Source organism: Maniola hyperantus, chromosome 22, assembly GCF_902806685.2.
Source record: "Maniola hyperantus chromosome 22, iAphHyp1.2, whole genome shotgun sequence".
Classification (NCBI taxonomy): Eukaryota; Metazoa; Arthropoda; class Insecta; order Lepidoptera; family Nymphalidae; genus Maniola; species Maniola hyperantus.
Window position 1 is genome coordinate 5688299 of NC_048557.2, and position 24505 is coordinate 5712803.

A 24505-nucleotide genomic window follows, 5' to 3' on the forward strand; every position below is an offset into this window, starting at 1 on the left:
CGTCTCAGAATTAGGGTTTAGGTTTCCGCCACGTTGGTCAAGTTCGGATTATCAGACTTCACACACCTTTTGAGAACAATATGGAAAACTCTCGGGCATGAAGGTTTGCTTAAAACCTACATAACTCCGAAAAATTAGAGCTGCGTGCCTGGGATGGAACCCCGGCCCCCCCCCCCCCCTTAGGAGGTGGATGTGACCCCCTGACCACTAGCTATCACTACATACCTACTAACCTGCACAACACAAATCATCAAACCACATCCTTCTTTCCACGCCCTACCCACGGGTTATTGGAAACTATTCTGAGTAAATCCATATTTGACTACGAAACCCTATACAAAGTAGAGTAGTTAGGAGACGAGTAGAGTGGGTAGTTACGAGAAACGATTTAGTGAAGCTGGCATCGCAAATCACGATACAATATCGGCGCAATCCACATCGTTCATTTCCACGTTCTTGACACAAAAAGTAGAATTTTGCGGTGCGACCTCTACTAGGGTTGCCACTCACACAATAATAATGAAAAATCCGCTTAATCCATACTTCCATACTTTATCAGTACCTCAGTACCCTTATTATAAATGCGAAAGTGTGTTTGTTTGTTGGTTTATTGGTTTGTTGGTTTGTCCTTCAATCACGTCGCAACGGTGCAACGGATTGACGTGATTTTTTGCATGGATATAGTTTAAAACTTGGAGAGTGACATAGGCTACTTTTTATCCCGGAAAATCAAAGAGTTCCTACGGGGTTTTTAAAAAACCTAATTCCACGTGGACGAAGTCGCGAGCATCAGCTAGTTAATATTATAAATGCGAAAGTGTGGCTGTTAGTATGACTGTCTGCTAGCTTTTCACTTTTTAAACTAGAAAATCAAAGAGTTCCCTCGGAATTTTTAGAGGCCCATTCGTTCAATTGATTTACATGAAATTTGGTACAGAGGTAGCTTGCGTCCCGAAAATTGACATAGACACCTTTTTATCCCACCACCGCACATGAACATTTGCAGCACCAGTGGAACCACCAATGCGTTGCCGGCCTTACAGGAATCTGTTGATCCCGCTCCTTGAATAAACCCATTTAAGACTGACTGACTGACATTATTTTTAACTTACAGCTCAAATTGCTGTCTCATTTCTCTATTTCTCTACTAGATGTCGGCTACTATTGCATTTGAATCAATCTTTTTTTCGTACCTGATCTTTGGCAACTTAGACTTTTGTGGGTGGCTCGTGCTGGTAAAGTAAATACGTAAACTTGAGAGGATTGCGTGAATTGGCAACCCTAGAGTAACCTGAAGCGAAATGTAGGGCGAATTGAATGCAGTGCCCCGTTATCAAATCGATAGCGTTATCTATACACGTGATAATGTGTGCTGTTAGCTTTATTATGGTGACAACGCATTGCTTGTTTGTGGTAGGTTAGCTCTCCAGTTAGGTGTAAACTTCCTGAAAGATTGCATTTAACGAGTGTTTACACCCGAGTCTATTATATTAGGTACCTTTCTTTATTTATTCGGTTTATTTAAGTTCAAGTTTTTCTTTTAATTCACATCCCTCTAAACATTATCATTTAATAGTCTCGTGTTTTACACGGCGGCGGTTCAAATTTTTCCTTTTTTAGGGTTCCGTACTTCAAAAGGAAAAACGGAACACTTATAGGATTATTTTGTTATCTGTCTGTCTGTCGGTCTGTCAAGAAACCTAACGGGACATTTCCCGCTGACTCCCACTTGGCCGGTTTTTTTATATGAGCACGTAAATTCGTAAGTCCTGCGCCTGGTTTGTGATCCTGATCTATCTTCGGTCGTATCGGATGGCCGTCCCAACGGATTGTCAGAGTAAGGAGATTGCATCTTTCTGTGACGACGTACTAAGTACACACTTATGCACTATACAGATGAAGTAGGTAGGTACTGATTTTGAAATTCAAAACTCAAAATGGTGACGAGCTACTTATAAGAAATCTAATTTGAAGATAATGCAGCGAGCGATGGAGACTTGGAGAGAGCTATGGTGTTTCGCTACATGATCAAATCAGAAATGAGGAGATCCGTAGAAGAACCCGGGTATCTTTAAAACAAGAGTGAATAGGCATCTAAGTAAATGCGTCCCATCTTAGGCCACATCATCACTTCCCATCAGGTGTGATTGTGGTAAAGCGTATACCTATAATGAATTTAAAAAAACCGACATAGCTCAATGGGCTGCGAAGCTGAAGTGGCAATGGACAGGGCACACAGATCGAAAAACCGGTAGACGTTGGGTTCCCAAGGTGAGGTTGTTGATGATGATGATGATGAAGTATTTTAGTACCTAGAGCGGTTTACAGATAATCCATGTATTATCATAGGTAGAGAGTCTATAGGTAGGTAGTCAGATATTCAGGGTAGATTGCTGTCGTGTTTCAGCGAAATGAATTTTGCCTACTGCAGTCAAATCTGCCGTGGCATACCTATTTGTTTGTGATATCTTGTCCCTATCAGTGATCGGGGGCCTTCTGACCTAACGACAACGACTGTTTAACGATACGATGTTTTTACTAACTGATTAAAAAATTGATTATTTCATTTAAGTAAAACAACAATTTAAAAACCGGCCAAGTGCGAGTCATGCTCGCGCACCAAGGGTTCCGTACTACAGTCGTATTTTTTCGACGATAATTCAAAAACTATGGTGCATAAAAATAAATAAAAATCTGTTTTAGAATGCACAGGCAAAGCCTTTTCATATGATACCCCACTTGATATAGTTATCTTACTTCGAAAATTGAAAATACTAATTATCAATAGTTCATGTCATTTAATTTATTTTGTGTGATGTAACCACAAATTCACGTTTTTCAATTTTTCCCCGAATGTCTGCTACAAGACCTACCTACCTGCCAAACATGATTCTAGGTCAACGGGAAGTACCCTGTAGGTTTCTTGACAGACCGACAGCCAGACCGACAGACAACAAAGTGATCCTATAAGGGTTCCATTTTTCCTCTTGAGGTACGGAACCCTAAATATTAGGTACCTACCTATGTTAAAATTGGAAATACTTAGATCACGATGCGCCAAAGTCAAGCAGATAATTTTAATTTTTATGACAGTTTAGTACAGTACGAGCATTGCATTGCGATTTACCGGCCGTCATCATCATCATCTCACCCATCGCTGGCCTACTAATGAGCACGGGTCTCATCTCGGAATGAGAGGACTTGACCAGTAATATTTAAGTTTTATTATCGACTTCGAGAGTCATGCAAGTACTTTGATTTTATTGCAATTAGAATTTTGAAAATAAAAGTTTTGAAAGTCGTGTCGGTTGGTATAAAAACGAAAATCCAATACGAATTACGCCAAAAAGCATTTATTGATTTTGTTCTGGCTATTCGATGAATAATCCATTAGTTCCAATGTTCCGATATTCGGGTATTCAAATACGGATTCGCGTTTGGCAATCAACTCTTGAAACAAAAACAGTAGATCACCTAATAACGAGTTTGCAGGGAAAAAATGTTGCCCCGAATACTGGCAATGCGTTTTGACTCGGATGACGTAGCTAACGCTGTTTTTTTTAGGGTTCCCTCAAAAGGAAAAAGAAACCCTTATAGGATAACCTAGTTGTCTGTCTGTTCGTCTGTCGTGTCTGTCAAGAAAACCTATAGGGTAGGTACTTCCCGTTGACCTAGAATCATGAAATTTGGCAGGTAGCTCAAGTAAGGGAAAAAGTCGGCTTTAATTAGTAAAGCCGTAAATAAATATTTACATCACAAAGAAATTAAAATGCATTCATGAGCAAATAATTAAGTAAGACCAAATTATTTATTTATAGTTTTATAGTTTTTTATTTATTTTTATGCATAATAGTTTTGAATTATTGTGTAAAATGTTGAAAAAAATACCGTTCATCTTTTCTCCGAAGTTTACCAATCGAAAAACCTGAAATAATATCACACGCCTTTGAGAACATTATGGAGAACTCTCAGGCATGTAGGTTTCCTCACGATGTTTTTCTTCACCGTCAAAGCAAATCATATTTGATAGCTTAAAACGTGCATTATTCTTGTAAATTAGGGTGCCCGGTTAACATTAATATAATATCTATTAATAAATAATCGTTCAACTTTAAATTTGTAATCATGACCCTAGATGAAAAAAGGAAACTTAATAGAATGGAGGCAAAATGGACAACACAGCAAAAAACTTTAGACAGGGACCCAGAAAGAAGGGGTTAATATCTATGTATTAGATTGCGTGGAAGGTCAGAGAGATATTTTTTGTACCTATTTGCCAAGTTGTAATATTTGTTCAATAGTAGCTGTACTAATAAAGTAACATTTGTTCGAAATCACTGTTTCATCTGAGCCAAGGACTTCGACGGATTTCGCGGGTAACATATTTTGTTTTGTTTATTACACAAAACTTGCAATTTATTGCTATTAGTTGGATAGCTTGATATAAGTAAGTATTTAGTATTTTTTGCACTATTATTATATGTATTGGCTTGGCGATCTTTAGAAATCATAAAGTCCCAATTGGACCCAAGGACCGGGCTAATGTGTGACTTGAATTGACTGTGGAGTGTGGGCCCACAATCAATCCCCATAGATTATGGAAAGTCATAGACAAGCGTATCTGTTTGTGAGACTTTTGTATACCTAGGTATATGTTCAGTGGTCTCAAATCTAATTTTCAAAACAGCAAAGTAAATAGAATTGGAACAACACGTAAAACACGATGTTATGATTCATATACATACATATATCTGATAGAGTACCTATTTAGAGTAAGGCAAAAGGAAGCTTACTCCAGCTTCCTTTTGCCTTACTCTTGCCTTACTCAAGGAGATCAAAGCTGGAGTACCTCAAGGAAGCGTTCTAGGACCAGTCCTATATCTCCTGTACACGTGTGATCTTCCACAACCCAAACACAATACCATCGCTACTTTTGGCAATGATACTGCTATTATAGCTATGGGTAATATTCACTAGAAGGCATTGGGAAAAGTACAAATAGCTCTGAATGAACTACCTAAATGGACGATAAAATGGCGAATAATTCAATACTTTTTTAAATATTGCTCATGTCATTTGGGATGCTGTAAGGATTCTAACGATACCACATATGTAGGTACATCCAAATCTGGTCAGGCATTTAAAAGTTACGGTGAAATAATGAAATTCACATACATACATGAAAAATCCCCCCCAAAAACTATACACTCCTAATTTTGGGCAGCCATGTAAAAAATGAACTTTTCCGGTGTCTGTCTATCAATCTGTCATGGCTGTTTTATTTCTGTACTTAGGTATCTCCCAAAACATATTCCTTTAAAGGGGTAAATTTAGACGACTAAATGATTTCATATTACTAACATCAGATCAGTGCACTGCTCTGAAGTTACGAACAAAAAGTCGTCTAAATTTAGGAAGGTGTAATAGACCGATAAACTTGACGTACCTGCGCTGATTTTAGGTAGATTGTAGCAATGATAGTCCACAAGTATGAAGCGAAGACTTGAAAGTTTACGTTTCAACATTTCAGTAACGACTGTCCTGAAGAGAATCTGCGAACTACAAAAAGCTTTTGTGCTAGGCAAGAGGCGTAAAATACTTGCACGTATTATTGGACGAGAGCTGGTGGGAATAGAAGCAGCACGTGCTTAACTGAAATAATCAGTACCCTTATTATAAATGCGAAAGTGTGTTTTTTGGTTTGTTGGTTTGTCCTTCAATCACGTCGCAACCGATTGACGTGATTTGCATGGTTATAGATAAAGACCTGGAGAGTGACATAGGCTACTTTTTATCCCGGAAAAGCAAAGAGTTCTCACGGGATTTTTAAAAAACCTAATTCCACGCGGACGAAGTCACGTACATAAACTATAAAGCTAGTATTCTAAATAATTTTAAATACGATTCGAATCTACGTCTTCTAGGTTCGCGCCCGACGCCTTGACCGCTAGGCCACCACGGTTCGCTTGAAATTTGTGATATGTATGTTCACTCAGTACTCAAGCGACTGTCAATGCCATCTAGTAGCGACACTTAGTAGTTATCGAAACTACTGAGTCGCTAACTAACTCTGTGATAGCTAGAGTTTAAGGGCGTGTTTGAAGCTTATTTTCGAAAACATGCTTGAATTTTTTGATTTTATCAAGAAGCCTCAAAAGATATTCCACTAGCTCTTCAGTCGTAGAATACTTGTATTATACGTATAATTCTTATAGATATTTACAAAGCGGTCACAATGGGAGCGGGGATCTGCTGCCCTAGTTTAGAGGCTGCACAAATCGTTATCACTACAATTATTTTCAAAAGTTTAAAATACTACTCTCTCGGTATAAACTTTTCAATTCTGGATTTTAGTTTTACTAATAATAATAAATGTCAAGATCTACTTTTTTATTTTAAGTTTCTGATGGTCTACTTTACCCAACTATGCCAGGGGCATGCTTAAGAGTTTAGCAGTCTATTATATATTACGTACCTTTCTTTATTATTTATTCGGTTTATTTAAGTTCAAGTTTTTCTTTTAATTCACATCCCTCTAAACATTATCATTTAATAGTCATTCGTGTTTTACATAGTAATTCAAATTTTTACTTTTTAGGGTGCCGTACCTCAAAAGGAAAAACGGAACCCTTATAGGATCACTTTGTTGTCTGTCTGTCTGTCAGTCTGTCAAGAAACCTACAGGGTACTTCCCGTTGACCTAGAATCATGAAATTTGGCAGGTAGGTAGGTCTTATAACAGACATTCGGGGTAAAATCTGAAAACCGTGAATTTAGGGTTCCATCATACAAAAAAAAATTAAATTCTGGTTATGAACTAATAATTAGTACCTATAGGTTGTATTCAATTTTCGAAGTAAGATATAACTATATCAAATTGGGTATCATATGAAAGGGCTTTACCTGTGCATTCTAAAACAGATTTTTGTTTATTTTTATGCATCATAGTTTTTGAATTTGCACTATGCAAAATATCGAAAATATACAACTGTAGTACGGAACCGTCGTTGCGCGAGCCTGACTCGCACTTGGCCGGTTTTTATTTTTTTATTCTCATTTGAAGTGCTGTGTCTATGCGTGACTCTCGTAAGTCTACATAGGTACCTACTTAATATTATTCAAACACTTAAAACTAAGCGCTAGTATATAAATATGTGGATCTGAAATATAATCATATATGGATAAACAAAATGTAACGGGGATATGTAATGAATATAATATTTGTGTCATAATTACTATTTTTTTTGCAGAGCAAATTATATTCACTCTCCGGGAAATAGTGGTGAAATAGAATTAATGCAACGCGGCCCCCTGGAGAAACCCCATGGTGTATAGGAAATTAAACGATATCCACGCGTATCGAGCCAAGAAAATGGATAGGGGAATTATAAGATAATTGGGAGACTTTCAGCCAGTATTTTGTAAAAATACGCTTTTTTAAGGTTCCGTAAGTACTTACTAAAACAAGCCCTTGTCTGTATGTCTGTTCGTCACAACCATTTTAAAAATAAATTATGGGAGGTGTCAAATTTTACCAATAAACAGAGGCAAATATTAAATTTAAAAAAAATTGGGTAGGTTAGGTAACTTCCGAATATACAGGATGCCAGAATGCTAGCAAAAACTAAGCGTTATTTAATTCTCTTGTACACAATCTCTTAACTAAACTAAAATGACACTTCTAAATCTATTGCTATCCCTTTCATAATGTTGCTTGCGGAAAGGGATATACCTGTTAATTTAGTTTAGTTTAGAGATTGTATACAAGAGAATTGGCCCCATAGTTATCTACACTATATAATATTATAAAGAGGAAAACTTTGTTTGTTTGTTTGTTTGTTTGTTTGTTTGTTTGTTTGTTTGTTTGTTTGTTTGTTTGTACTGAATAGGCTCAAAAACTACTGGACCGATTTTAAAAATTCTTTCACCATTCGAAAGCTACATTATCCACGAGTAACATAGGCTATATTTTATTTTGGAAAAAATAGGGTTCCGTAAGATATTTGGGTTTTTCGGACACAAGGTGTAAAAAATCAACCAGAAAAGTTACTTATTTTGCGTACGCTGCCTAAACTATAAAAGATAGAACCATAAAATGTTCTAATTAATTGTAGATCTTATAAATATCTACAAAAAAGTCCGCGACACACTATACCCATCTATGTCGAGTGAGGCACAGCAACCATTTTTTTATTTAAAAATCTTGAATTTTTTTTGGACTACATTTAAACGCGTTTATTTTACTCATGCTATTAATCCTTATCAAAATAAATGATTTCATCACTAAGAACAGTTTATGGAGATAATATTTGGTCTTTGAATGATTAAAATTGGACGTTTGGTTTTGAAGTTATGGCGAAATTAAAATATTACGATTTCTGCTGCACGGCCCGTTGTCTACACTAATATTATAAAGAGGAAAACTTTGTTTGTTTGTTTGTTTGTTTGTTTGTTTGTTTGTTTGTTTGTTTGTACTGAATAGGCTCAAAAACTACTGGACCGATTTTAAAAATTCTTTCACCATTCGAAAGCTACATTATCCACGAGTAACATAGGCTATATTTTATTTTGGAAAAAAATAGGGTTCCGTAAGATATTTGGGTTTTTCGGACACAAGGTGTAAAAAATCAACCAGAAAAGTTACTTATTTTGCGTACGCTGCCTAAACTATAAAAGATAGAACCATAAAATGTTCTAATTAATTGTAGATCTTATAAATATCTACAAAAAAGTCCGCGACACACTATACCCATCTATGTCGAGTGAGGCACAGCAACCATTTTTTTATTTAAAAATCTTGAATTTTTTTTGGACTACATTTAAACGCGTTTATTTTACTCATGCTATTAATCCTTATCAAAATAAATGATTTCATCACTAAGAACAGTTTATGGAGATAATATTTGGTCTTTGAATGATTAAAATTGGACGTTTGGTTTTGAAGTTATGGCGAAATTAAAATATTACGATTTCTGCTGCACGGCCCGTTGTATTATATAAAGAGGTAATGTCGTTAAGTTTGTTTGTAGGGGGTAATCTTTAGAACTACTGAACCGATTTTAAAAATTCTTTCACCAGTAGAAAGCTACATTATTCCTGAGTGACATAGGCTATACGGGATCTTTAAAAACCTAAATCTACGCGGGCGAAGCCGCGGGGATCAGCTAGTATTATATAAAGAGGTAATGTCGTTAAGTTTGTTTGTAGGGGGTAATCTTTAGAACTACTGAACCGATTTTAAAAATTCTTTCACTAGTAGAAAGCTACATTATTCCTGAGTGACATAGGCTATACGGGATCTTTAAAAACCTAAATATACGCGGGCGAAGCCGCGGGGATCAGCTAGTACTACCTAAACACAATCCCATATCAATAACCATTTGCCACATTTTGAAGTTTTAGTGATTTAATATTTTGCAAACCCACAATATATAACGTGCAAAACTCGGGTTAATGCCCCCCCTACGACGCGGCGTTGACTCCGAGTGGCCTACTTACGCAACGTTAGTTGACCTCTAGCGTCAGTCAGATGTTTTATTTGCAACATATCGTAAAGTTGTACAAAATTATGGGGTTTTTAATGTTGTCCTGTTTCAAATGGGTAAAGAAAGATCTGACGAATATTTTCCAATAGCAGACACGCGTCAAGGTACATAACTTGATGATTCATTTATTCCTAATGGCCTAGTTTCAAATCAGTAAAGATTTGATGACTATCTCCGACAATAGAAGACGTACAACATCGCCGATGATATAGTTCGCGACAGGTCAAGATGGTAATCGTGGTATGAGGCGGGGGGACGCCCCGCACTCCCGCACGTCACCCGCGCTATTCCGCACAAGCTTAACGCGGGGACTGTGCGGGTGCGCGCGGCGTCCCTACTCCGATTGCCGTCACGACACCTGTCACGTACTATAGACTAATAAAATATCGCGCCCCACCTTAGGTAATAAGGATAATAAGAGCTATAATAGGCCGAATATACCTAATATAATAATAGAGGGAATATAATATAATAATAGAGGGAAGAAAATTTAAGAATCATTAGTGCATTGGGGGCGAGGTTACCCCTAACGTCGGTCGACGTCCTCCCGGCCTACTTGCAGATAACCGATCGGATCCGCCACACGCTGAGCGCAAGGTAAATACCAATTTATCCCGCTAAATTGGAGTATTACAGTAGAGGTATGTTTTTTATCCATTACAAGTTAGCCCTTTACTGCGATCTCACCTAGTAATAAGTGATGAGGAAGTCTAAGGTGGAAGCGGTCTAACTTGGAAGAGGTATGGTTATTGCATTAAACACATACCCCTGATCGGCTTCTAAACGGAATCCGGAACACTGAATCGCTTGGCGGCACGGCTTTGTCTGTGCTGTGGGGTGGTAAGTGGTAACTAGCCACGGCTAGAGCCTCCCACCTGACCAGACTAGAGACCCTAAGTAAACAAAGCTAACTGCAGCAGATGGGGTTGAACGAACGCGTTGTGAGCGCATCCGTAACGTTACGCGCAATGCGGCGACCTCATTGGATGAATTAGGTTTTGAGTATATCGGATATCGCTCCCCATTGGTTATTGTTCACAAATGGGGGGAAAATACCGATACTAAAACTAATATGTTTAAATAGGTTTACTGCTCTATGATCTACCTATTATGCTCTGTCTAGGGCCCAGGTGGCACTCAACGCCCATCCCGACTCATATTATAAATGCGTAATGTTTTTGTTTGTTGGTTTGTCCTTCAATCACATCGCAACAGATCAGAGAATTATTTGCGTGAATATATATAAAGATCTGGAAAGTGGCATATAGGCTACTTTTTATACCGGAAAATCAAAGAGTTCCCATGGCATTTTTTTAAACACATAACCCTCCTTTGGGCTTCGCCGCAGTCGGGTAAAAGCCTAAATCCACGTGGATGTAGTCTCTGGCGTTATTTTAAAAATGCCAAAATCAGTAAAGCGGATGGGTCGTGGAAAGCTAAACGCTATCAGATGGATCACATGTTACATCAATTTTCTTAGGGCTTTCGTGCACTTTTCCGAGAAATCACGGATTCCGTAAAAATACGAATCGAATGAGTACATATTTGTATGACGGTCACTCCGGAAAATCATGGATACGAACCGAATACGGATGAGTGCACAAACGCCCTTACTCTATGCATCTACTAAAAATGACACATCTGATTTCAGTTGTCGAGAAGTTAGAGATGCGTTCTCGAAATTGCCTATGCTTAGCAGATTGATGGAAGGATGGAAGAATGGAGTTGACTGGACCATTGGCCAATGGGCAGTGTCGCTTCGCTATGCACTGTCGCAGGGTGGAATGACCGGCACGGTACATTCGCTAGGCGATGGTCGGTGAAACGCGCAATGCGGCGACCTGGTTGGACAAACCTCCCCTATCATATCAGTTTCCTTATTCTAGGCTTTTGGGGGCCGTATAAATAGATGATATTTTAATATTTAATGCCAGTAGATAACCAACCTACAACGATACATATCGAGATCCTAGATATACTTAATGACGTTCGCGACTTTGTTCGCGTGGGTAAAATCCCGTAGGCATTTTCCGGGATAAAAGTAGCCTAAATACAGGATGTAACCAGAATGCTAGCAGAAACTAAGACAGGTGACATGATGATGACTGATATGATATCAAAAAACCGCGAAAAATATATTATTTAAAAAATCCTATACTTTGTAAATGTTCACGTTATATTGCAAATAAAACATCTGACTGACGCTAGGAATCTCTCGGAGTCAATACCGCATCGTAGGTGGGACATTGACCCGAGTTTTTTTTTTATATTACAATAAAACTTAAAGCTAGCCTTATCTAATTACTATATAAATCATGACCGTGTGGAATGGTGCCAAGAATACTGGCTGCATTTCCGCGCTGGACAGCCAGGCTGATCCGTTGCGCAAAAAATGAGCCAGCCCTTCTGTCACCGAGCCTGCCCGAGTTTTGCACGCTATACATTGCGGTTTTGAAAAAATACTAAATCACTAAAACAAAATGAGGCAAATGGTTATTGGTATTGGATTGTGTTTAGGTAGTAAAACAATAACGCTCAATTTTTGCTAGCGTTTTGTTTACACCCTGTATATATCTGTTTCACTGTTGTAGACTATCTCTGTAGTACCAAATAGATAATGCCCGCGAATTCGTCCACGTGGATTCAGGTTTCAAAAAATTCTATAGGAACTTTTCGGGCCAAGTCCGTCCCAGGGATACATCATGCTGTCTCCGAAAAATCGGTGAAACAGATTGACCCGTGAAAAGCTAGCAGGTAGTATTCATAACATTAGAATATGATAGCGGGAAAACTGGATTCGCCAATTCTGGAGCGATTCAGTCAAGTTCTTGTCCGGTAAATACTTGAAATACGATGTCTCTATTTGTTTCAGAATTTGTTGTACGCATCTTATTGTGATTGTGTTTAAGTATATTATTATAATACATAGTTGTAAAAATTAAATGATTATACTAACATAGTTTCTGAGCATTGTCTATTAACAAAATGGCATTGTCTATTTTATATGTATTAATAAAATTTTAAATCAGATTGGGCGAATCATTTTATATTAATATTTGTATGATGTAAAAATGTACTAAATAAATTCATTCATTGATCAGATATACTTAATTATATTATGATAGGCTACTTATCTTTCGAAGATAAATTAAAGTATATCAAAATATATAAAACGAAAAGGTGACTGACTGTCTGACTGACTGATCTATCAACGCACAGCTCAAACTACTGGACGGATCGGGCTGAAATTTGGCATGCCTATAGCTACTATGATGTACACATGCGCTAAAAATTTTTTTTTTGAAAATTCAACCCCTAAGGGTATAAAATAGGGGTTTGAAATTTGTGTAGTTCACGCGGATGAAGTCGCAGGCATATAGCTCGTTTCATAGTAAGTTCTGGTAGAGAAGGTATGTAAACTGCACTAAAAATAGGTTCACGTAAAAGATAATTTATGTGCATAACTAGTATACCATCAAGGCCTGGTTAAGGTCTTGTTAATATAATACCTAAGTAACCCCGTAGGCTAGTGAAAGATTTATAATTTTCATCTGACCTCCGGCGGCTACCAGTTAAAGATAAACTAACCATTATTTATTTTTAACTAGCGGATACCTGGTGTGTGCTTTCTTTCTTTATAGTCATTGCTGAGGGTTGTGACCTCTTTCCATTAATCCTATAATGGTAGGAGTTCTCTTGGGATACTGGGAATAATGTGGTGGGTTCCCAAATCCTTCCGCATAGGTACAACTCTAAGAGAATGAGATTTCGAATCTTATGTTAATTTACAGCTATTATGAGATGTTAGTGATAATAACCAGGACCGGCGTCTGCTACTACACTAAAAAACCGACCAAGTGCAAGACAGACTCGCGCACTGAGGGTTCCGTACTACAATCGTATTTTATCGACATTTTGCAGGATAAATCAAAAACTATTATGTCTAAAAATAAATAAAAATCTGTTTTAGAATGTACAAGTAAATTCCTTTCATATGATACCCCACTTGGCATAATAATTTGAAAGTTGAAAATAGCAATGTTTGTTCATGAACACAATATTTTAATTTTTTTCTTGTGGTGTAACCACAAATTCACGGTTTTTAGATTTTTCCCCTCATGTCTGCTATAAGATCTACGTTCCTTCCAACATGATTCTAGATCAACGGGAAGTACCCTATAGGTTTCTTGACGGACAGAGAGACAACAAAGTGATCCTATAAGGGGTCCGTTTTTCCTATTAGGGGTACGGAACCCTAAAAACTCTTTTTTCGCTCGTCTAAAACCATCTTCGCTTTTTTGTCACGTCCACGCCCACGTCATCATCCAAGTAGGTTTTTAAAAATCCCGTCATCATCATGACCAACCCATCACCGGCTCACTACAGAGCACAGGTCTCCTCTCAGAGTGGGAAGGGTTTTGGCCATAGTCTACCACGCTGGCCAAGTGCGGATTGGCAGACTTCACACACCTTTGAGAACATTATGGAGAACTCTTAGGCATGCAGTTTCCTCACGATGTTTTCCTTCACCGTTAAAGCAAGTGATATTTTAATTACTTAAAAACGCACATAACTCCGAAAAGTTAGAGGTGCGTGCCCGGGATCGAACCCCCGACCTCCGATTAGAAGGCGGACGTCCTAACCACTAGGCTATCACAGCTTTCATACACGCGTCTCAAATAGGCTACAGATTTGACAGCCGTCAGAAATCTGAGCCAAGTTTCCATACAAAGACTTCCTTGCTAATGCCAACTTTTTCACATCACATAGTCATTACTTCAGGGGCGTTTTTACACTATCCGATCCGATATCCGATTAAAGAAGAGCGAGCTCCTGGTATTTAGAGTAGGGTCACAGAAACCAGCTCATGTACCGCCAGTGACGCTGGAGGGGGTAGAACTTCGGAGGGTGTCGCACTTCAAATACCTTGGTCATATTGTAACTGAGGATTTGAAGGACGACTATGACATGGAGAGAGAAAGGAGAGCTATTGCGGTCCGATGTCATATATTGGCTCGCAGGTTCGCTCGTTGTACTTTAGATGTTAAAATAACACTTTTTAAAGCATTCTGCCAGACATTATACACGTGCGGCCTGTGGGTCAACTATACACAGAAGACCTACAATGCGCTCCGAGTGCAATACAATAACGCCTTCAGGGTGATGTTGGGGCTCCCCCGACACTGTAGTGCATCGGCTATGTTTGCGTACGCGTACACGGATGACTTTTATTCAGTCATGCGCAAACGAGTTGCATCGCTGATGCGCAGAGTGAGAGGGAGCACCAACGCCATACTGAGGGTTGTTAGTGAAAAGCCTGACTGCCGCATATTGCGGCACTGGGTAAATACACATGTGTAACGCCTTCAGGGTGATGTTGGGGCTCCCCCGACACTGTAGTGCATCGGCTATGCTTGCGTACGCGTACACGGATGACTTTTATTCAGTCATGCGCAAACGAGTTGCATCGCTGATGCGCAGAGTGAGAGGGAGCACCAACGCCATACTGAGGGTTGTTAGTGAAAAGCCTGACTGCCGCATATTGCGGCACTGGCTAAATACACATGTGTATGTACCCAGTGCCTCAGTGCGTACCGGGAAATATTTAAATTAAGGTTTTTATTTTTAAATTACATAAGTTATACGTACTAACATAGTTTTAAGTCTTTAAATATTACTACTATTTACTAACACCATATGGACCACGGTCTGAAATAAAGAAATTTTATTTTATTTTATTTTATTTTATTTTATAATTATATAAAACTAAATAATGCCCGCGACGTCGATCACCTTATTTGGGTTGTTAAGAATCCCGGAACTCTTTTATTTTCCGGGATAAAAGTAGCATAATATGGCCATCCCGGTGGCGTAAGCTGAGCTAAATTTAGTCAAAAACGGGTAATCGGATGATTCATTTACAATAAATTTAAGTAAGTAGTATAGATGAGTAGGTAAGACCCGGTTTCCACCTAAGCGGAGAGGAAAGATGTGTTCAGTAGACTAATCAGATTTTTATATGATCACGTAATAATTTTTTATGTCATCTATTGAGAGTCTTTGGAGGACTGAGCACGTCTCCTCTCCGCTCCGCTTAAGTGGGCTTTAGCTAAAAATCTGCTGAAACTTTTTATTATCTTTCTTGAAATTCTGTGGAAGACAGTTTTCCCAAACGAAAGTTGAACTAATCATTTCATACACGCGTCTCAAGTAGGCCACACCGCAGCCGTCGGAAATCTGAGCCAAGTTTCCATACAAAAACCTCCTTACACTGAATGCCAACTTTTTCGCATCACATAGTCATTACTTCAGGGGCGTTTTCACACTATCCGATCCGACATCTGATATTTATGTAAAAGATGGCCCACGATTTTTGTCTGCGTCGATTTACGTTTTTAGGATGGGAATTTCCTGGATAAATAGTCCTCTCCCGGGATTCAAGTATTAATTTTCATCAAATCAGTTAAGCAGATGGGCTGTGAAATACTAGCAGACAGGGACACTTTCGCATTTATAATATTAGAATGGATGAATGAAACATCGTATATCGATATTGTTTATTGCCTAAATACTATCCGTTCGGTATTCGATGTCTGATGGATATCGGATGGTGTAAAGGGAGAACTCTGTAACAGTTTCTTGTGTAAATCACTTGAGTTGGACGGAGCCCAGAAACTGAACTTGCAGCCATACTTTACCATATTTGGGTCAAATTGCATTTGTTTTGGCGGTTATTGGTATTTATGCGAAACGCGCATTGCATAATTTAAACTTACCGCAGTAACTAGGTAAGTGAATGCATCTTGATTACAATATAAGTATAGTGAGCCGTGATAGCTTAGTGGTTAGGACGTCCGCCTTCTGTTCGGGAGGTCGGGTGTCGATCCCGGGCACGCACCTCTAACTTTTCGGAGTTATGTACGTTTTAAGAAATCAATATCAGTACCCTTATTATAAATGCGAAATTGTATTTGTTTGTTGGTTTGGTGGTTTATTGGTTTTGTTGGTTTGTCCTTCAATCACGTCGCAAAGATGCAACGGATTGACGTGATTTTTCGTATGGGTATAGATACCTGGAGAGTGATATAGGCTACTTTTTATACCGGAAAATCAAAGAGTTCCCATGGGATTTAAAAAAAACTAATTCCACGCGGACGAAGTCGCGGGCATCAGCTAGTCACATATAACTCGCATTAACGGTGAAGGAAAACATCGTGAGGAAACCTACATAATGTGCTCGAAAGCGTGTGAAGTCTGCCAAATTGGCCAGCGTGGTGGACTATGGAGAAACTTTTCTCATATTGGGAGGAGACCCGTGCTGTGTGCTGTGAGTGAGCCGGCGCGGCGAGGGGTTGACATGATGTTGATGAAAGTCATAATTTCAATTAAAAATTCATTAATCAACTTATTTTAGAGTTTGTGGGCTGGTTCATTTTGGCATAAGTAGAACATACAGTTTTACCTTGGAAGTCTAGAATCTAGATATTACTCGACTTGGTCATATTACCGTTACCTTGTTTATAAGATTACATGCACGTATTCTCACCTTCTGTTTGTATTACGTAACAAACGGATGAATAGACATAATACGAACTAGTTTCAAGGAAAATAATCTCCCTGCGTTTTATTCCTCATTGTTGAGGGTCATGACCCCTTCCAACAATAATATTATAACGAATTTTTTATGATAATAATGCGGTGGGATTCCAAATCCATTGCACTTTTTGGCCTTTTTCCCTTAACTCGATTTCTTTTTCTAATCTAATTCTTAGTTAGCAGACAAACAGACGGATAGACAGACAGACACACATTCGCATTTATACTATTACTAGGTTATGCTCGCGACTTCGTTCGCGTGGACTACACAAATTTCAAACCTCTATTTTACCCCCTTAGGGATTGAATTTTCAAAAATCCTTTCTTAGCGGATGCCTACGTCATAATAGCTATCTGCATGCCAAATTTCAGCCCGATCAGTCCAGTAGTTTGAGCTGTGCGTTGATAGATCAGTCAGTCAGTCAGTCACCTTTTCCTTTTATATATCGCATTTATACTATTACTAGGTTATGCTCGCGACTTCGTTCGCGTGGACTACACAAATTTCAAACCTCTATTTTACCCCCTTAGGGATTGAATTTTCAAAAATCCTTTCTTAGCGGATGCCTACGTCATAATAGCTATCTGCATGCCAAATTTCAGCCCGATCAGTCCAGTAGTTTGAGCTGTGCGTTGATAGATCAGTCAGTCAGTCAGTCACCTTTTCCTTTTATATATTTAGATTAGTGTGGAAGTATGGATTTAAATACCTACACTGCCCGACTGATTATTTATCAACTCGAGAGAACTAGAGCTCAGGCCGCCGCGCTGGGTCTAAAAACTGGAGTTTGCATTCATATACGATATATACGATTCATATACGATTCGTATTCATATACGATTCATATTCATATACGATTCATATACTAAGAAACGATTTTCAGCACTCGAGTGAAGCCAGGGTTTTTATTAGTTTAATTAGTGTATGTATACCTACCTAATAGCAATAATACAAGAAAGCACTAGATTCTAGGTCGTAAAACATCATGTTTAAAAATAGTTTACTCGCCTTGTCGCGGCGTCAAAGCTTTTTAAGAGAGATAAAGCGCTACAAAGTTTGCGTTATATACGCCTTTGTGCCGCGGACGGCTTTCACGGGATTACTCAAAAACGGTGCAAAAGATGCCAGCGGGAAGTGCGATGCATAGAGAGTGACTAAAGAGCTCTATATGTTTATATTAGGTAGGTTTATATAAAGGTGATGACTGACTAGACTTCATTCAAATCAGTACCCATATTATAAATGCGAAAGTGTGTTTGTTTGTTGGTTTGTTAGTTTGTTGCTTTGTTGCTTTGTTTGTTTGTCCTTCAACCACGTCGCGACGGAGCAACGGATCGAGGTGTTTTTTTGCATGGGTATAGTTAGACCTGGGAAGTGACATAGGCTACTTTTTATCCCGGAAAATCAAAGAGTTCGCACGGGATTTTTAAAACACCTAATTCCATGCGGACGAAGTAGTATAATTGAAGGCTGCCAATCCGTGCTTGGCCAGCATTCTGGGAGAAGACCCGTGTTCAGTAGTGAGCCGGTGATGGGTTGATCATTATGATAATGATATATACCCAATATAGGCCTAATAAGTCAACTTGTAGCAACGATCGGCTGTCCTATATGTCTCGTCTTTATATCTCTGTATGTCGTTGCCATCTTATGTGTCTGTAGGTGGCCTCTGTTTTCACACACCTTTGAGAACATTATGGCAAACTCTCAGGCAAGCAGGTTCCTCAGGATGTTTTCCTTCACCTTCTTCTTCTTTAAATACCGTCCCCTATCCGAGGTTGGCAATCATTAAGCGAGGTTTAGATTAGCAACAAAACTTGCAGAAGTTGACTTCCGCAAGCTATTTCTACCGTGTAAACAATCACGTCAAGCTCACTTCCGCAAGTTTTGTAACTTGCTGGACTTGCCGCAAGTCACAAATGTATGTAGGTACATGTACAAAATTGCTCGTAGTGTAAACAATTCTGCAAGTACTTGCGGAATTACTTCTAAGTCTACACTTCGCTTTAGGGCTATCTGCACCTTGGACAGTGCTACGCGGAAAAGAGATCGGATACTCTTCCCGTACCATTGTCGTAAATTCTTTAGCCACGATTTTCTTCTTCGGCCCGGTGGACTTCTGCCGGCTATTTTCCTCTGAATAAGTAAATATGCTTCACCAGTAAAGCATAATAGCAATATACATACCTATAGTACGTGTCAGGTCGACATGGCAATCGGGGTGGGGACGCCCCCGCACATCTACACAGCCCCCGCGCTAGTCCGGTGCGGGATAGCACGGGTGACGTACGGCCTCATACCCCGATTGCCATCGCGACCTGTCGCGAACTATAGTTTTAAATCGTCATGAACTTGAAATTCGTCGATGCGAGGTCGTTTAAGGCTGTCGTTAGGTAACTATTATCGACTCCAATATCGTGACTCGTGGAGGATCGAAATAATTCCACTCTAATTTTATTGGCATCTGTCATGAACGCTGTCTATTTGTAGGTCAGATTTATTGAGGCAATTTGTAAGAAATGCTATGCATTGCAGACTGTTCATGGGGTTCATTTCGTCAAACTGTTATCAAACTTCCCTCAACATTTTTAGGGTTCCGTACCTCAAAAGGATAAACGGAACCCTTATAGGATCACTTCGTTGTCTGTCTGTCTGTCTGTCTGTCAAGAAATCTAAGTACAGGGTAGATACTTCCCGTTGACCTAGAATCATGAAATTTATCAGGAAGATAGGTCTTATAGCTGACATTAGGGGGAAAATCTGAAAACCGTGAATTTGTGGTTACATCACACAAAAAAATTAAATTGTGATCATAAACTAATAATTAGTGTTTTCAATTTTTGAAGTAAGATAACTATATCAAGTGGGGTATCATATGAAAGGGCTTCATCTGTACATTCTAAAACACATTTTTATTTATTTTTATGTTTCATAGTTTTTGAATTATCGTGCAAAATGTCGAAAAAATACTGTCGTATTTTTTCGGTAGTACGGAACCCTCATTGCTCGAGCCTGACTCGCACTTGGCCGGTTTTTTACGCTCACAGCGCTGACTAGTACACCATCCCTGGTGGATTAGGGTTCTAAGGTGCTTCAATATCGACTTCGTACCGGAAAGCAGAGCGTTGTAAGACCCTTGAAATACTAGTTGGACAGTTACTTAGAATGATGTGGAATATGTAAGTATAATAAATAATTTAATGTAAAACTGAGTGTGACTGCGTCCCATATTGGGTGCCATTGACTCGGTCTCATCTTGGTTTTCTATTGTTTAAAAATTATATGGTGTCTCAATTGTAAAACTTTGAGTCCCATAGTGGGTGCCATTCGTTAAGCTTTTAGTCCCATGTTGGGTGCTATTTGTTAAACTTTGAGTCAATATTGGTACCGATTCCACTGTACACCATACACAATATAGATTCTTTAATTTTAGTTTTTCTATCTCTAAGCCGCATTCCCTTTTTGGCTTCAACTAAATTTAACTATCCTAAAAGGTCATCTAAAATAACGTTTGAGTTGAATAGTAAGTGTTGCCATTTAAGATAACAAAAACTGCAAAAATGTTGTGTTTGATTTTCCCCATTGATCTTAAAAATATCTTTACCGAAAAATATCGAACGATGTTACTTGAAATACAAAGATAATAATTTATTTGATTTGTTTTGCTCCAATCAATTTGTGAAGTGCCGAAAATTGATTTTTTGTCCATTTTATAGTGTTAAATAGCCTTAAATCTTTTTGAAACAATGGCACCGATTCCGTTGTCTTTCTCTAAACTAAATTTAGAGTAGGTATCTGCATCCTTTTCTTTTTAACAATGCTAAAAAGGGCAGAACATGAACTTTACATTTAAAGACTCTAAATTTAAGTGCACGCTACAAAAAACAGTAGGCTCGCGACTGTGCGCTAATTTCACGGGTTTTACCATCTAAAAATAAAATTTAAAACTGTCAAACTGCGTCTGTCCTTTTCATATTACATTAGTAAGAAAAGTATGCGAATACTCTAAAATTAGATTGTGCTCGGAATCAGTACCACTGAGTCCCATTTTGGGTACCATTTGGGTTCAATTTAGTCTACACATATTTGAAATTTCTTGTATCAATACGTAACAGTATGTAATATTGAAAATTACTATGCGTCATTCTATGGATAGTTTTGCAACTAAATTATAGATACGTTTGTCTGTTGCACGTCATAATGATGTGAATTGCGCACGTGACGTTATAGGTAATACATGTGTGATAAATGACATTTGCGGTAATTACTGGATTCAACTACCGCTACAACTACACAACCCGCAACGCCACAAGGCGTGGTACATTATTTGCGCGCATACATGTGCTGGACTTCGTGAGGTAACCTGTTTGCCTGAGTTCTCCAAAATGCATTCAGTCTGCATGCAGTGTGTGTGAACGTTTGCTAAACTGCATTTGGCCTCAACCCTTTTCATTCTCAGAGGAAACCCGTGCTCAGTAGTGAACCGACGATGGGTTGATGATGATGAAAAGTTAGTTTTAATCCTTTGTAGAACACTAAGAAAGCTTCTACTTTATTTACATTTTTATGTAACATGCAAGTTTTTCAACGACAATATTTTTTTTCAAGACATTTCACTGCGATAACACCCTCATCCGGTGACTGAAGGGATGGCTCATTTTTGCGCAAAGGATCAGCCTGGCTTTCCAGCGCGGAATCGCAACCAATATTCTTGGCACCATTCCACACGGGCATGATTTGTACAGTAATTAGATATAGCTAGTTTTAAGTTTTAATGATTTTCAGTTTTAAAAAAAACATACAATATCCTAGGTACTAGGTACATACCGTTATCATATTCTGTAGACGACGTGTTGTGCTCGTCCCGCTGTGGTCATAGCTCAATGTAGGCCCGGGTCTTTGCTGCACTCATCCGGGTCAATTCAACGGGGTAAATTACACTAGCAAAAAGGTTCGTCTGTTCGTTCACATCACTGGCACTTTCTTGAACCGATGCAACTTCAGGTTATTGGTACCTGTAGACAAATATTTTACATACTTACAGAGTGTAATCAGAACGCTGGAAAAAACGAAGACAGGTGATAGTATTGATGATTACTGATATGATAGCAAAAAAAAAAAAATCAAAAAAGTCTGATAATTTTGTAAAAGTTTACGACATATTGCAAATAAAACATCTTACTAACGCTAGAGGTCAACTAACGTTGCGTAAGTAGGCCACTCGGTGTCAATGCCGCTTCGTAGGCCGGCCGACCCGAGTTTTACACGCTATACATTGCGGGTTTGAAAAATATTAAATCACTAAAACTACAAAATGAGGCAATGGTATTGGATTGTGTTTAGGTAGTAGGTATAACAATAACGCTAAGTTTTTGCTAGCGTTCTGGTTACAGCCTGTATAATTATGAATAGTAAAAGGAAGGTGCTGTGTGAAAATTGGATTTCAAATATGCCAATTGCAGCAATAGCAATTATATTAAGGGAAAACCAACTACACGTACTACGGATCGGCGTGATCACGGCGAGCCGTTGCTCCGTTGCGACGTGATTGAAGGACAAACATATCACTCGCTTTAACGGTGAAGGGAAACATCGTGAGGAAACCTGCATGCCTAAGAATTCTACATAATGTTCTCGAAGACGTGTGAAGTCTGCCAATCCGCAACAAGGCCTCTGTAGTGAGCCGGCGATGGGCTATTATTAGGTATATCGGAAAATCAAAGAGTTCTCACGGGATTATAAAAAACTAAATTCCCGCGGACAAAGTCGTGGGCAGACGTCCGCTACGGTGACCAAGTGTGGATTGGTAGACTTCACAGTTCACACACCTTTGAGAACATTATGAAGAACTATCAAACATGCACCTTGCCTCGCGATGTTTTCCTTCACCGTTAAAGCAAGTGATATTTAATTATTTAAAACGCACATAACTCTAAAGTTAAAGGTGAGTGTCCGGCTGTCCGGGATAGAACACCTGACCTCCTAAGTAGGAAGCCAACGTCTCAACCACTAGGCTATCACTTTACAATAAAATCAGCAACTCTGGTTTGAAACCAAAGCAATAGAAACTCAACTACCTATAATAAAGAATTATTCAGCCAGAAGATGGCTGCAAAATTAGCATTCCTATACACGAATACGAATAATTCGAGACAACGGTGATATTGCTCTATATTATACAAAGTTGCAATATCGATTTAATACTGGCTTTACGGCGTTTCCTTCAACTAAACGTTTAAGAAATCCAAGCAAAACGCTGTTTTACCACAATTTCAAGAAGTCAATAAAGAATAAAAAGATTAGGTACAATTTATTAAAGCTTGAAAGTTTTCCAAGAATCGGAAAGAAAGATGTTTAACAAAACTAAACTTAGCCGTACGAGCTAATGCTCTAACTTCACCCGCGTGGATTGGGTTTTGAAAATCCCTTAGGAACTCTTTGATTTTCCGGGATAAAAAGTAGCTCTTCAACTATATCCATGCAAAATATCACGTCGAACCGTCGTTGCTTCATTGCAATGTGATTGAAGGATAAACCACTAAACAAAAAACAAATACACTTTCCTTATAATGTAGGTAGTTATGTAGGCGAGTATCGACGTAGCACCGCAGACATTCGCAAATCTAAAAATAATAGTTGACAAGGAGTGAGATATTCAGGGATAGTCAGTTATCAAACACACATTAGCAACCCGCCTCTGCGCGCCTCTACCCACGTCATCCCATTCATTCACTTCGATCGCACGCACACACGCGCAAGCCACGCGCCACCACACGACGCCCACCCAAACCACCACCGAACCACCACCACAACCTAAAAACCCAAAAAAAAAAACAACCAAAACCACAGATCTATAGGTGCAAAACTCGACGACGACGCCGCCTCTAAACTCGCGCACAGCCGTCCTCCATCTTAAATTTCATTCACAAAAATCGCTACATCACATCAGCTATTTATTTACCGTTCAACGCCTCCTCGCTAGTATAAAATCCTTACAATGAACACCAAAATCTTCCTTTCTTTCCAAACAAACGTTTAACACTAGGTTTTATCGCCAAATAACGTTTTGTAGTTGTTTTTTGTTTGCAATACGGCGATTAAGTCGTGCAGATCACGACACGTCTATACAGCGCGGCGATCTACGTGCAACTGAAGAATGGTGGCAGGACTGCGGACGGTCGCGGGAGGCGCATGCGTTCTGCCTACCCGCCAAAATACACCTACGCGCATGTATGGACGAGGTGCTCCCGTTCAAAAGTTCCATACATACATTTATGTCACAACAGTTTGTTTTTTAAGCCATTGAGGTTCGATTAAGATTGAACCGAACAGGGCGTGGAAGCAAGGCGAGCCTGATAAGACG

At 38.9% G+C, this 24505-nt stretch overlaps 1 protein-coding gene across 1 annotated transcript in view; it reads right to left on the bottom strand.

Annotated features, from left to right (window-relative positions):
• The window catches only part of fid (fire dancer), a 42291-nt gene extending 18037 nt beyond the window's left edge, over nucleotides 1–24254 (bottom strand). Inside the window, exons 1-2 of the mRNA XM_069506165.1 lie at nucleotides 24104–24254; nucleotides 21970–22157 (exon numbers count right to left, since the gene is read on the bottom strand). The gene's annotated coding sequence lies outside the window, so the exon portion shown is untranslated. The remainder of the gene's footprint in view (nucleotides 1–21969; nucleotides 22158–24103) is intronic.
• Between the last annotated feature and the right edge of the window lie 251 nt (nucleotides 24255–24505).